A 14,531-nucleotide genomic window follows, 5' to 3' on the forward strand; every position below is an offset into this window, starting at 1 on the left:
GTATATCTGAAAATAATAGGATATATGTCAACTATACTTCAGTTAAAAAAACAACTGAAAATAAAAATAATAGTAATTTCCAAGTGGAGGTTCTAAGCTGGAGGGAGGGCAGAGAGGGGTGTCTAAGGGGAGGAAATAAAAGGTGGTTTTCTCCAAATTCCTATTATGCTTACATTGTTGGTTTCCTACACTACAGAAATGTACCAAAAGTCACAGGCTGATGACCCATAGGCCAAAGAGAGAGTATGTATTTCTTAAATTAGTTTCCACTTTGATTTGGAAAATGATGGTCTCAATTTTTCTAAATCTTTCTATCATCTGAGGCAGAGGTTGTAAGACTCATAGGCATATTTATTTGGACCATATAACATTGTTTAACATTGTGAATTTGTTGCTAAACATAAAAATTGAGAGATTTTACATGACATTTAAGGTTTCTGACTTTTACACAAAATCAGAATGTCTAGGAACAATGGGACACATGGTATCAATTTCTGTTGGAGCTGAACAGCTATCCCTTTAAGATGAGGCATGTGCTGTCCAGGTCCCCACGGTCCCCATCATGCCCTACTGTTAAACCAGGGTGGGCCTTATGACTTGCTCTGACCAATAGAACATGGCAGCAATGAAACTGCACAACTTTCAAACTTCCACTCTAATCCTTAAATGCTGTCACCAAGTGATGAGAGACCAAACTAAAAGAGAGGACCAGATGACAGCCAGCACCAACTACCTGACATGGGTGTAAGGCCATGCTAGATCACCCTGACCCAGTCCAACTGCCAAAGAAACTAGCAGCAGGACCACCCAGCTGAGTCCAGCCCAAATGGCAGACCCACAGAATTATAAGCAAATGAACAGTCACTATCATAAGCCCTTAAGTTCTGGGTTGGTTTGTGACACAGCAACAGACAATTGATAGAGTCAAGCTTCTTCAGGGTGTTCTGTTGCTCCTTTTTCACATTCTAGCTGCTCTATGACCTACTACCATTTGGTTTCCAGCCCCTCCACCTAGACTGACTGACTTATGCTTCTTCCACACTGTAACATACCTACAGAAAGTGCCAATGTGATAAATAGGCAGCTTGGTGTTTTTTCAGGAATTTAACATACAGAGCTCAGCAACACCCAGATCAAGAAAGGGAAGCTCCCTTCTCTCCCCTCCCCTTCCAGTCACTATCAATTCAATTTCAATTCTTGAAACACAAATTCCTTTTGCCTATTTTTATTTTTGTACCTCACTGGCTTTTTCAACAAAGACATTCAGTGTTTATCTCACTAGAGAAAGTCTAGCTTTCCTTGGCTTCCAGGTGACTGGTTACTTTAAAATCATTGTGGGGGCACCTGGGTGGCTCAGTGGGCTAAAGACTCTGCTTTCAGCTCAAGTCATGATCTCAGGGTCCTGGGATTGAGCCCTGCATCGGGCTCTCTGCTCAGCAGGGAGCCTGCTTCCCTTCCTCTCTCTCTGCCTGCTTCTCTGCCTACCTGTGATCTCTGTCTGTCAAATAAATAAAATCTTAAAAAAAAAAAAAATCATTGTGGCTCCCCTTTCATGATCGCAGGTTCTGGCTCGAGCTCCTGGGTCTTCTCATTCTGCACAATGCTCAGGTGATCCCACCCCAGGTCCTGGCTGGAGCTCCCCCATCTTATTACTCTACACAATGCTCAGGTGATCCCACCAACTACCAGCTGTGTGCTCACCTGCAATCTGGTTTACTTAGAACTCTAAGGAAGCACATGTGGAGGAGAGGGTGAAGCAAGGTGGGGCCAGGCAAAGCCACTCGATAATAGATTAAAGAGGGAGTTAACACTGAATGCAGCAGGGCCAGATCCTGCTTAGATCCCTGAAGGCTCGGGAGGCAGCCGTCCTTATCCTCAAGCTTCCATTTCTCATTGGTTGAGAAAGTACCCAGCAGGGTCTTTCTTGAGAAAGACCCCAGCAGGGTCACATCCTGGGCATTTCGGGAACTTCCTGCAGGCAGGCTCAGCAAGCTGCTGTGGGTCAGAGACAGCCAGTGGAGAAGCAGCCAGAAGCCCATGAGGCAAAGTTGCAACATAGGGAACCTCAACTGCAGCTGCAGGAGAGCTCAGAGGCAAGCAGTGGGCATATAGGGTGAGGCATCAACAGCACCCTAGCATATACCTCTGATTTTTCATGATGTTATTTTTACCCTGTTTAGAGTTACATAACTTCCCTGAAAGCAGGCCCTGTCCAACTTTTTAAATACTCTGCATTTGTCTTATCACCATGCAGAGCACTTTGTTCAGATTATGGGCAAGGTGGACTGAAAAGTTGCCGTCTCCACCCTCTACCCGCAAATCTATCTGTGCTCTGATACATGGGATGCTTTGGGTGAATTCAGAAAGTGCAGAGGAGAACCCAAAGAAATGAGCTGTTTTTGTGTTAAAGTGGTGTGGTAAGAGTTGGATTTCTAAATTTTTCTTTAGTTTGTTAAATCTCAGGCACTTTTTAAAAAAATAATATATAAAAATAAAAATAAAATATAGTTAGTTAAAGCTGTCATAATGGAACTTTTATTTTTATTTATTTCTAAAGATTTTATTTATTTGACAGAGAGAGATCACAAGTAGGCAGAGAGGCGCAGAGAGAGAGGAAGGGAAGCAGGCTCCCTGCTGAGCAGAGAGCCCTATGTGGGACTCGATCCCAGGACCCTAAGATCATGACCTGAGCCGAAGGCAGCGGCTTAACCCACTGAGCCACCCAGGCGTCCATAATGGAACTTTTAAACATGAGGTCAAAATATCATTTGAAAGATCATGGAAAATTAAAATTCAATAGTTTTCCTCATGATATTTGGCTATTCACTAGTTGGATAGTCGCCCAAAGGACTTAGTTCAGAATTGCACCAGATAAGTCAGTAGGCAAACACTTGGTGACTTGTGAAAAACAACAAATGGAGTATCTTTCAAATGTCTTTTAAAATAAAGACATATTTCTGGACTCTTTTTCATAACCCTTCTTCTTTTTTAAGAAATTTAAAATTCATTCCCTAGATAAAGACACAGGGACCTCAAAGTGAAGTGAAAATCCAGAAGTTCCTGACTTACTTCAGCTTTCCCTCACCAGGCTAATTAGCCACTTTTCTGACTAGAAAAACCCAGCTCTATCAGTCTACTCTCTGTTTTGGAACAGGTCTGAGGGGTGACTGGGTGCAACTCCTTTTTTTTTTAAATAACTCCTTCGTTTGGCCCCCTCTTTTTAGTCTGGGTTTTTGGAGAAGGGAGCTAAGATGGTGGCATAGTAAGAAAACCCTAGACTCCTCTCATCCCATAGTTACCCACTAGATAACTATAAAATCATCCTAAATACCCCAGAAATCAACCTGAAGACTGACGAACAAACTGCCCAACTAAGGGGAGAAAAGAAGCCACATAATGGAAGGTAGGAAGTATGGAGACACAGTTTGGGGGAGAAATGGATCACTGGTGCTGCAGAGGGGAGGAAGCTGTCATTTCAGAGAAATGCAGAAAAGACAGAGAGAATGAGAGGAGCACACGGGAGCACACAAGGTTTTTGTGAGTTCTTGGAAGCAGTGGGGCTCAAAGACTGGAGCTTTAGAGGTCCATGGGCTTGGCTGGGATAGAGTCCTGAGGGCACTGCCCTGCTCCAGCAGAGAAGACAGGCAAACAACCTGAAGGCAGACAGCATGGAAACAGTGGTCTGAGGAAAACCTGGGGCACACAGAGGAGAGATGATTTACTCTTCCTGAAGTGCATCCCTGAGAGGCCCCAAGGTGCCTCTCCTGGGACAAAGAAGCTGGCTGGCACCATATCCCTTCCCCACCCCTCAGCATAGGCACAGAGACACCTGCAACTGCTCTTCTTGTTCAAACTTGCATCAGCTCCAGTGTGGTGGGTCCCTTCCCCAGAAGACCAGCAGAAACCCTGCCCACACCATGTCTCCTGCCCAGAGAGTTCTGCAAGGATTCATCTCTAGTAGAGGTAGTAGTATCAGGTCTCATGTAATGAGCAGACCAGAGCACACTGAGTTAAAACTGGCCACACTTTGGCCAAGGACCAAACACTGCCCACTACAGGCAAGGAGAGCCTCTGCAGATAATTGGCCTGAAGGCCAGAGCAGCCAAAACACAGCAGCAGAGTACACGCAGCACACACTGGAGATATTTCCTGAAGCGCCAGGTCCTGGACAGTATCTAACCTTGTCTTCATAGAGCCATTACTCTCAGGAGCAAGGAAACATAATAGGCTTTTCTAACACAGAGAAGACCGAGGATTAGACAAAATGCCAAGATGGAGGACCTCATCCCAAATGATAAGAAAGGCCATGGCTAGAGATCCAACCATAACAGATATAAGTAATGTGCCTGCTGAGAATTTAAAACAATAATCATAAGGATATTCGCTGGGCTTGAGAAAAGAATGGAAGACTTCAAGGAGACCCTCACCACAGAGAAAGAAGAACTTTATGAGAATCAGAAAGGTAAAATATAGTAACTGAGATTGGAAACAGGCTTGATGCAATGAACACAAGGCTGGAAAAAGAGTAACAAATAAGGGATGTTGAAGACAAAATAATGGAAAATAATGAAGCTGAACAAAAGAGAGAAAGAAGAATTATAAAACACAGAATGGACTTCGGGAACTCAGTGACTCCATCAAATGCAGTAACATTCATATCACAGGAGTGTCAGAAGAAGAAGAGAAGAGATGGCAGAAAATTTATTTGAGGAAATAACAGCTAAAAACTTCCCTAATCTGGGGAAGGAAATAGACATCCAGATCCAGGAGGCACAGAGAACTCCCAACAAAATAAAAAACAGGCCAACATGAGGACATATTGTAATTAAATTTGCAAAATATAGTGATCAAAAAAAAAAAATCCTAAAAGCAGTGAGACCAAAGAACTAACTTACAAGGGAAGACCCACAAGGCTAGCTGAAGATCTCTCCACAGAAACTTGGCAAGCCAGAAGACAGTGGCATTATATATTCAACATGCTGAATGGGAAAATCTGTAGTGAAGAATACTCCATCCAGCAAGGCTATCATTCAGAATAGAAGGAGAGATAAAAAGTTTCCCAAACAAAAATTAAAGGAGTCTGTGACATTGAAACAAGCTCTGCAAGGTGTATTAAAGGGGACTCTTTGAGTGGAAAGGAAAAACCAAAAGTAACAAAGACAAGAAAGGAACAGAGAAAATTGGCCAGAAACAATGACAAAACAAGTTATAAAATGGCATTAAATACATATCTATCAATAATTACTCTTAAGATAAATGTACTAAATGCTCCAATCAAAAGACATAGAGTGTCAGAATAGATTAAAAAAAACAAGACCCATCTATATGCTGTCTACAAGAGACTCATTTTAGACCTAAAGATACCTGCAGATTAAAAGGGGGAGGGCAAAGGAATATTTATCATGCACATGGACAGCAAAAGAAAGCTGAAGGAGCAAAACTTATATTAGACAAGCTAGATTTTATATTTTTATTTTTATTTTAAGATTTTATTTATTTATATGACAGAGGAAAAAAAGCAAGTGCACAAGCAGGGGGAGTGGCAAGCAGAGGGAGAAGCAGGGAGCCTGGCTGGATCCCAGAACCCTAGGATCATGACCTGAGTCAGAGGGAGACACTTAACCAACTTGAGCAAACCCAGGGGCACTGACAGACTAGATTTTAATCCAAAGGCTGTAACAAGAGATGAAGAAGGGCACTATATCACCATAAAGGGGAAAAATCCAACAAGAAGATCTAATAATTACAAATCTTTATTCACCCAACATGGGAGCACCCAAATATATAAAACAATTAATAACAAACATATAGGAACTCACTGATAATCATTCAATGATGGTAGGGGACTTTAACATCCCACTTATATCAATGGACCATCTAAGCAGAAAATCAACAAGGAAACAATGGCTTTGATGACACACTGGACCAGATGGACTTAACAGATAAATTGAGAACATTCCATCCTAAGCAGCAGAATACATACTCTTTTCAGGTGTACATGGGACATTCTCCAGAATAGATCACATGCTAGGTCACAAACCAGACTTCAACAAGTACAATAAGACTGAGATCATACCATGCATATTTTCTGACCACAATACTATGAAACAAAGTCAACACAGAAAAAATTTGGAAAGACCACAAATATATCAAGGTTAAACATACTACTAAAGAATGAATGGGTCAATGAAAATGAAAACACAGCAGTTCAAAAACCTCTGGGTGCAATAAAAGCTGTTCAAAGAGGGCAGGTTATAGCAATACAGGCCTACCTCAAGAAACAAGAAAAATCTCAAATAAACAGCCTAACCTTACACTTCAAAGAGCTAGAAAAAGAACAATAAAATCTAAAGCCAGCAAAAGGAAAGAAATAATAAAAATTAGAACAGAAATAAATGATACAGAAACTAAAAAATGATAGAATAGATCAATGTATCTAGGGGCTGGTCCTTTGAAAAAATTAATAAAATTGACAACCCCCTAGCCAGACTATTAAAAAGAAAAGGACCCAAATAAATAAAATCACAAATGAGAGAGGAGAAATAACTATACCACAGAAATACAAACAATTATAAGAGAATATTATAAAAAATTATATGTCAACAAATTGGATACCCTGGAAAAAATGGATAAACTCCTAGAAACATATAAACTTCCAAAAGTGAAATAGGGAGAAATAGAAAACATGAACAGACTGATAACCAGCAAAAAAATTGAATCTATAATCAGAAATCTCCCAACAAACAAGAGTCCAGGACCAGATGGCTTCACCGGCGAATTCTACCAAACATTTAAAGAAGAGTTATACCTATTCTTCTCAAAGTATTCCAAAAAACAGAAACAAAAGGGGGCGCCTGCATGGCTCAGTGGGTTAAAGACTCTGCCTTTGGCTCAGGTCATGATCTCAGGTCCTGGGATCGAACTCCGCATTGGGTTCTCTGCTCAGGAGAGAGACTGCTTCCTCCTCTCTGCCTGCCTCTCTGCCTTCTTGTGATCTCTCTCTCTCTCGCTCTCTGTCAAATAAATAAATAAAATCTTTTAAAAAAAAAGAAAAAGAAACAAAAGGAAAACTCCCAAATTCATCCACAAGGCCAGCATTATCCTGATACGAAAACCGAATACTCCACTAAAAAAGAGTACTACAGGCAGCTATCCCTAATGAACATGGATACAAAAATCCTCAATAAAATACGAGCAAACCAAGTCCAAAGCACATTAAAAGAATCATTCACCATGACCAAGTAGGATTTATTCCTGGGCTCACAAGTCAACCAACATGATAGACCACATTAACAAAAGAAAGGTTAAGAACCATATGATCCTTTGAGTAGATGCAGAAAAAGCATTTGACAAAGTATAACATCCATTCATGATAAAAAAAAAAAAAAAAAACCCTCAATAAAGTAGGGTTAGAGGGAACATACCTCAATATAATAAAACTGGAATTTAAAAGACATATGAAAAGATAACTATCATCGCTCATCATCAGGTAAATACAAATCAAAACTGCAAAGAAGTATCACCTCACACCAGTCAGAATGCTAAAATTAACAACACAGGAAACAAAAGGTGCGTGTTGGCGAGGATGTGGAGAAAGCAGAGCCCTCTAAAATTGTTGGTGAGAATACAAACTGGTGTAGCCATCCTGGAAACAGTATGGAAGTACCTCAAAAAAGTTAAAAATAGAACTACCATATAATTCAACAATTGCACTACTAGGTATTTACCCAAAAGATACACTAATTTGAAAGGATATATGCACCCTGAAGTTTATAGCAGCTTTAACAATAGCCAAATTTTGGAAACAGCCAAAATGTCCATCGACTAACAAATGGGTAAAGAAGTAGTGGTGTATATATGTAACAGAATATTACTCATCCATAGAAAAGAATGAACTCTTGAGCACCTGGGTGGCTCAGATGGTTAAGTGTCTGCCTTCGCCTCAGGCCATGATCCTGGGGTCCTGGGATCACATCCCACATTGGGCTCCCGGCTCCGTGGGGAGCCCACTTCTCCCTCTGCCTCTCTCTCTGTCTCTCATGAATAAATAAAATAAAATAAAAATATTCTAAAAAAAAAAAAAAAAAGAATGAACTCTTGCCATTTGCAACAACATGGATGGAGCTAGAGAGTATTATGCTAACAGAAATGTCAGTCAGAGAAAGACAAATACCATATGATTTCACTCATATGTGGAATTTAAGAAACAAAAGATCATTGAGGAAAAATAAAGAGACAGAGGCAAACCAAGAAACTTAGCTCTAGAGAACGAGCTTATGGTTATCAGAGGAGAGGTGGGTGGGGGATGGGTGAAATAGGTGGGGGGGGATGGGTGAAATAGCTGATGGGGATAAAGGAGTGCACATGTGATGAGCACTGGGTGTTGTATGGAAGTACTGAATCACTTAGTTGTACACTTGAAGCTAGTATTACACTGTATGTTAACTAACTGGAGTTTAAGATTCTTTCTCTTAATTCATTTGTTTGTTTTTATCTCCACACCATATTCATTTTCTCCTCCTTGCCATAGATCAGTATTTTAAAGTATTTTTGTATATCTTTTATATTTGAACGTTTTCTTGCAAACTGTGTACTGTTGTTTGAGGAATTTTTATCTACATGGGTGAGATTTCTGACAAAGCACTATTTTAAACAACCAGCTATGTTGATGCATCTAGGTTTAATCTCTTGAGTTTAATCATAGTGTTTAATTTTAGGTCATCACCACACTTCACCCATTACTTTCCCAAAGATTGAGGCTTGGGTTACCTCCTGCTGCCTATAACCACACACGTGTTGCCATACTGTAGGAATGCTTGAATGACTTCACAACATGGCAGCCAGCTTCCCCTAGAGTGAATGGTCCAAGAGAGGGCAAAGTAGAAGCCACATGTCTTTTATGACCTAGCCTTGGAAATCATAAGCAATCATCACAATAATACTTTATCGATGACACCAGTCAGCCCTATTCAGTGTGTGAAAAGAGTATTCACTCATGAATACCAGGAGGCAAGTATTACTGGGGTCATCTTGGTGGCTAACTACCATACACACTGTCCATTATACTCCTGTTTTGTTTTGTTTTTTTCCCAGACTTCTTGCTTTCCTAGTAGATATTTAATTATTGTTCTATTCCCTTTTTTTATAAGATGTATTTATTTGAGACAGTGTCCCTGAGCGAGTGGGGGGAAAGGCAAAGAAAGAGACTCTTTCAAGCAGACTCCCCACTGAGCACAGAACTCTAAACAGAGCTCCAAGTAGAGCTCGATCTGGGTTCGATCCCACAACCCATGAGATCACAACCTGAGTTGAAACCAAGGGTAGGATGCTTGATGGACTGAGCCACCCAGGTACCTCTGGTTATTGCTTTATTCTTTTCATGAGTTGATTATTTGAAGATAACTCTGCATCCTAGAAGATGTACATTACCTTCCCATGCTTGAAATAACTCTGAAGCCTGTTGTCTTCAGATTCACACTGAGTTCTAGTGTAAGAATGTTAAATGGTTGTCAAATGCTGTCATGATAGATCTCTATAGTGACAGATTTCCAACACCTGGAAAAGCAGCCCATTGTATTCAGGAACCAGAATTCCGATGAAGCCACAGTATCTCATATTCACTTAAGCCAACCTCAACTCTTTTTTCTATTGTTATAAGTAGTGGAATCTGTTTCACTGGTTTCATTTTTAAAAATGTACTTGCACATAACATATTAGTAAGATATCTTACCTTTTTAGAAGTTAAGAGAAGTACAGAAGAGAGAAGCATCCTCTTTGACACTTTTATTGGTCGGCGGAAGCTACAACAAATGCAGTGGTCTCTGAAAGGGAGGTTTTATTACAAACAAAGTGGTCATGATAACAGCTCTGAAATGATACTACATGAAAAGCTTACGTGATAAGTATTCCTTTTTTTTCTGCTACTCTGGCCCTTGTGATTTTTACACATGAAGACAGGGACGCACATCAGACCAAATATTAATGATCATAGATAACAGCAATGCAACAGGGAACCTAATATTCATTTTTCATTAGAAAAAATAAAAAGAATGTAAATTTATCCCAGCCATTTTGTATTTATTGAAGCAAAAATGCTGTTCGGCACAAATGCAGCCATTACTATCCAAAGCGAGATACAGATGAGCATGGAGGGTCCAAGGGGAAAGTAAAGTCACTCAACCTGAGAGTTTCTCTCATCACGTTGGCCAGAGAAATAAATTATTGAACCTTACCTGAGTTTGTATAGTTACCCACGATTAAGAGCCTCAACACAGAAGCAAACTTCAACATAATTTTTCTTGGCTACTCTTTTTATTTTGAGGTACCCAGAGTGGGTGAGAACTTCAAAGAGCTCTTTTTCCTGTCTAAAATAAGCACATGATGAACTGTGAACAACCTCCTATGAGAAATGATATGTGCTGCTCAGCCTGTGTCCAACTGGAGGCAGACACAAGCCAAGGGACTATTAATTTATCTCCTTCACAAATGGCACCAAAATTAGTAAACTTCAAGTAAGCTGAATAGATTTTTTTTTTTTTACCTTGTTTGCTCTCTCCAGAGATTTGTAGTTAGGAATGAACATTTGGAGGCATTAAAGACAGATAATGTTAATTGAATATCCATTAGAAGCTAAGCTTCTGCTTTTCCTGTGGAGAATAGGACTTGTAGCAAAGAATACGTAAGTCAGTAAGTGAAAGTGCTGTGCAAATCGTAAGGGGCTCTACAAACATAAAGCATGTACCCACGGCTGGAAACTGCTTTGGAATTACTTCAGCATTATTGCTTTGGGCTTGGTAATTCCAGAGACCATGAACCAGACCCAAGTACCTTGCATTTTCTCTGGTAAAATAGACATCCTCAATTTGGTAGGAGGAGTCAGGATCAGGAAAAAACTGGGGCCTAAGATGATGTGGAGTGTATGTGTGGGAGTTCTCCCCGCAGACCATGCTGCTACTTCCTTCGCCAATTGAGGACAGCCGTCATTAGAACCTGCCTGGGATGCATGAGAACTATTGCCCAGGCAAGCCTACAGAAGAGCAGCGTAATGCCATCCAGTAATCTACCCTTCTGCAAAGAGCCGAAAACATTTCCAAGTATGATCCCAGATCTCATGGCAGATCAGAGCAGCTGCTATTCTGTCCATTTTTATAACATAGAGGACCAAGAGGATTAAATGACCACAGATGAAGTCTAAATAATGGGTAAAGAGAAAGGGACACTCCCCCCAAGGATTTAGAGCTGACCCCATGAGGTTGAAGGAGTACGTCCAGCTAGAGCAAGCTTGCAAACTATGCCATGCTTCCTCTCACTCCCCCATACCACTGGGCTGCAAATCCTGCCAACTCTAGCCCAGGTTCAAATGCCTATTGACCTTTCTGGACCTTCTCCATTGCATTTACAAAAGTCCTAATGATCTGCTGGATTCTTGAGTCTTATCCTAAAAGTATTTGGGGAATTTTAAAACCATATACAATTGTAACTCTTCAGGAAAGCATAAGTCTATTTACTAAAAGTCCATAGACAAAGGCAGCATTGTTTAATAATTAGGAGAATGGACTCTGGAGTCAAATCCCAGTTCTGTCAATATTTTACACAGTACCTTTGGGCAACTAACACAATCATTCTAAACCTCAGTTCTTTTACTACACAAACATTTACTAAGTGCTTACTTTCTGTGAATCCCTGTGCTGTATTTGAGAGTATTATGGGAAATATGGAAAGAAAATCTGTAACATCTAAACATGGTAAGAAATTAACAATAGGATTATGGAGTGCCTTTAGAATTTACAATACAATAAAAAAATCTGGAAGGGATTTTTGAGAATCCTAAAAAGAAAAACACCAAAAAACAACTAATGCCTCAATATTATATTTTATCACTCCCTACCTATCATCTGCCAATCCTTTGTTCACTCCCACCCAAACCGCAGAGGTTTTTTTGTTATTTACTGTTAACGAGGGTCATCTCATCCAGACAGCCATCTCTTCTAATACCCTAACCTCTCAGTATCCTGACGTCTACTCCAAGTCTTGTGAAATTCACATTTACTCCACCTTAGTCATCCCCATGATGAATCACAAACATGGTCTGAAGTAATTTTCAGGTTTTTAAACAATGTGTGTTTTTATAATTATTGATTTATTCACCAAATATTTTAACAATAGTCTACAATGTTGTGGGCATATTCTGACCGGTGAGGAAAACTGGTGAACTACATAGGCCAGCACTTGCCCACAGAGGGAAAAGAGACGGGTAATAAGGAAGTAAAAGAAAAAGAAAAGAATCTCAGATGGGAGAAAGTCCTAAAAGAAAAATGGTGGTGGGTGGGGGTGGCTGGGGGTTGAATAAGGAATTTCCCAGGCTTAGAAGAGAGAGGATTATGTTAGGATGATTAAGGAAGGTCTCTCTAAGGAAGTGGCATTTCAGAGACATCTGGGTGGTGAAAGGAGTCTTGCAGAGAAGAGCATAGGTGGAAGTGTTTCCAGCAGTAGGGACAGCAAGGGCAAAGCGTGAGGCAGGGATGACTCTGGTGTCATGAAGGTAGCAGGCCAGTGTGGCTGAAAGCGAGTGAGGAGATTGCGGGAAACGACACTGGAGTCACAGCAAGGGCAGGCCAGGTAGAATTTTTAAGTCTTAGTCTTAGTTAGGAGTTTGAATTTTATCCTAAATTTTAATAATCCACTAAAGAAGTGTAAGTGGGGTTGAGGCGGGAGGACGGATACATTTTGAGGGTGTTCTTTTAGCTAGTATGGAGAGAAAGAAGGCACAGAATGGAGCTGACGATGATGCTTGTCATACTCGGTGCTTTCTCAGGGGCAGGCGCTGCAGGATGGACTAGGATGCAAGTAATTTGCTGGGGAGGTAACCCCAGAAAGTCCACATGGAGGAGAGAGAAAAGTGAGGCAGGGAAGGGGAAGCACTGATATGAGAGCATTTGTGAATAGGCTGCAACTATGAGCAGTGGTCGCTGTCACACTTCATAGGTATCACATGCAACACAACTCTCGTAGCCTGAAACAGCCCTCGGGCAAAGCAACAGAGATGCCTGGACACTGGAGAAGCCCTCCGTGGCCATCTATCACATTTCTGGGGGAAGTCAGAGGTCAGAAGTAGGCTGTGATTGCCAACAGGGCTAGGGTCAACATGGCTAGTCAGTCCCCAGTTCTTTGAACAAACCCTCATCCAGATGCGTCTGTGAAGGTATTTTACGGAGGTCATTCAAGTTCATAATCATTTGACTTTCAGCAAGGGAAATTATCCTGGATTCTCTGATTGGGCCTGAGTCTACCCACTGAAAGGTCTTAAGAGTGGAACTGAGGCTTTCCTAAGGAAGAAGAAATTCTGCCTGCAGAGAGAAGAGTTCACACCCAGCAGCTCCAGACCCCATTCCTAATGGCCTGCCCTGCAGATTCAGCCTTGCCTTGCCAGCCCCCACAACTGCATAAGGTAATTCTTTGCAAGAAATCTCTGAATATATTATCTCTTACTGGTTTTCAACCATGACTGATAAAGGAAGGGACCACACTGGTCATTTGAACAGACAGCATTTAATGTAAGGATGGACTACGCGGTCATCGGAGGACTGAAAAGGCCAGACGGTAATACTGATATACTCTAGAAATGGTGTCTGCAGGGAAGCAGCTGCCACCCCTGAGCTGGAAAAACAAAGGCAAGATGGGGTTTTTAAAAAACCTAGAGGCTTGAAGAAGAGGACCCACTAACCTGGGCCTCATACCTCTGCTGGTGATCATCTCTCTGAAGGACTGTGATAAGGCTGCTCCTCTTTGTTAATGTAGATGCAGTAATTTGTTCTTTTTTTTTTTTTTTTTTTTTTTTCAGTAGGGATGGTCAGGCATGCAGCAGATAATTGGATCTCTAAAAACTTTACAGACTTGTGCCCTGGACTTAGGTAGGGTTTTTCTCACAGCATCCTGCTCACATGTGTCTTACCCAGGCACCCGGAGAACTCACCTCTTACTGCTCCCCAAGCTAACTTGATGTGACCAATACAGTGGAGTACTACTATGTTCTGTCAGTGTCAAAATATTAACACCCCTTTGGGTTGTATTTTATCAAAGAGAGCAGGAGAGTTAACATAGCCCTGGGACAAGAAAATGAATGTGTCCTGCTGTCCTTCTGGTGAAAAACAAAGCTGCTTGTCAACTTCTTACTGAAGGAAATGGAAAAGAATGTGTTCCTAATTCAAAGGGAGACATGCCCCCCTATGTTTATAGCAGCATTATTTATAATAGCCAAATTATGGAAGCAGTCCAAGTGTCCATTGATAACCAATGGATAAAGAGTTGTGGTACATAAAATAAAAGTGACCCTAAAAGCCACTTCGTATCTGATTTTTACCTAGTAAATGAGGCAAGCAATTCCAAGATCTTCCACAAACTTCAACCATCTAAAATGGTGAGGTGTATCCTTCTGCCTGCACAAAGAAGCAAACTATTAGAGGGTGGCTGGGATTTCAGAATGTCTTCAAAATGAAATGTCAATGTTCTCAGTACAAAGAACCTGAAATCAG

Source organism: Mustela nigripes, chromosome 2, assembly GCF_022355385.1.
Source record: "Mustela nigripes isolate SB6536 chromosome 2, MUSNIG.SB6536, whole genome shotgun sequence".
NCBI classification, from domain to species: Eukaryota; Metazoa; Chordata; class Mammalia; order Carnivora; family Mustelidae; genus Mustela; species Mustela nigripes.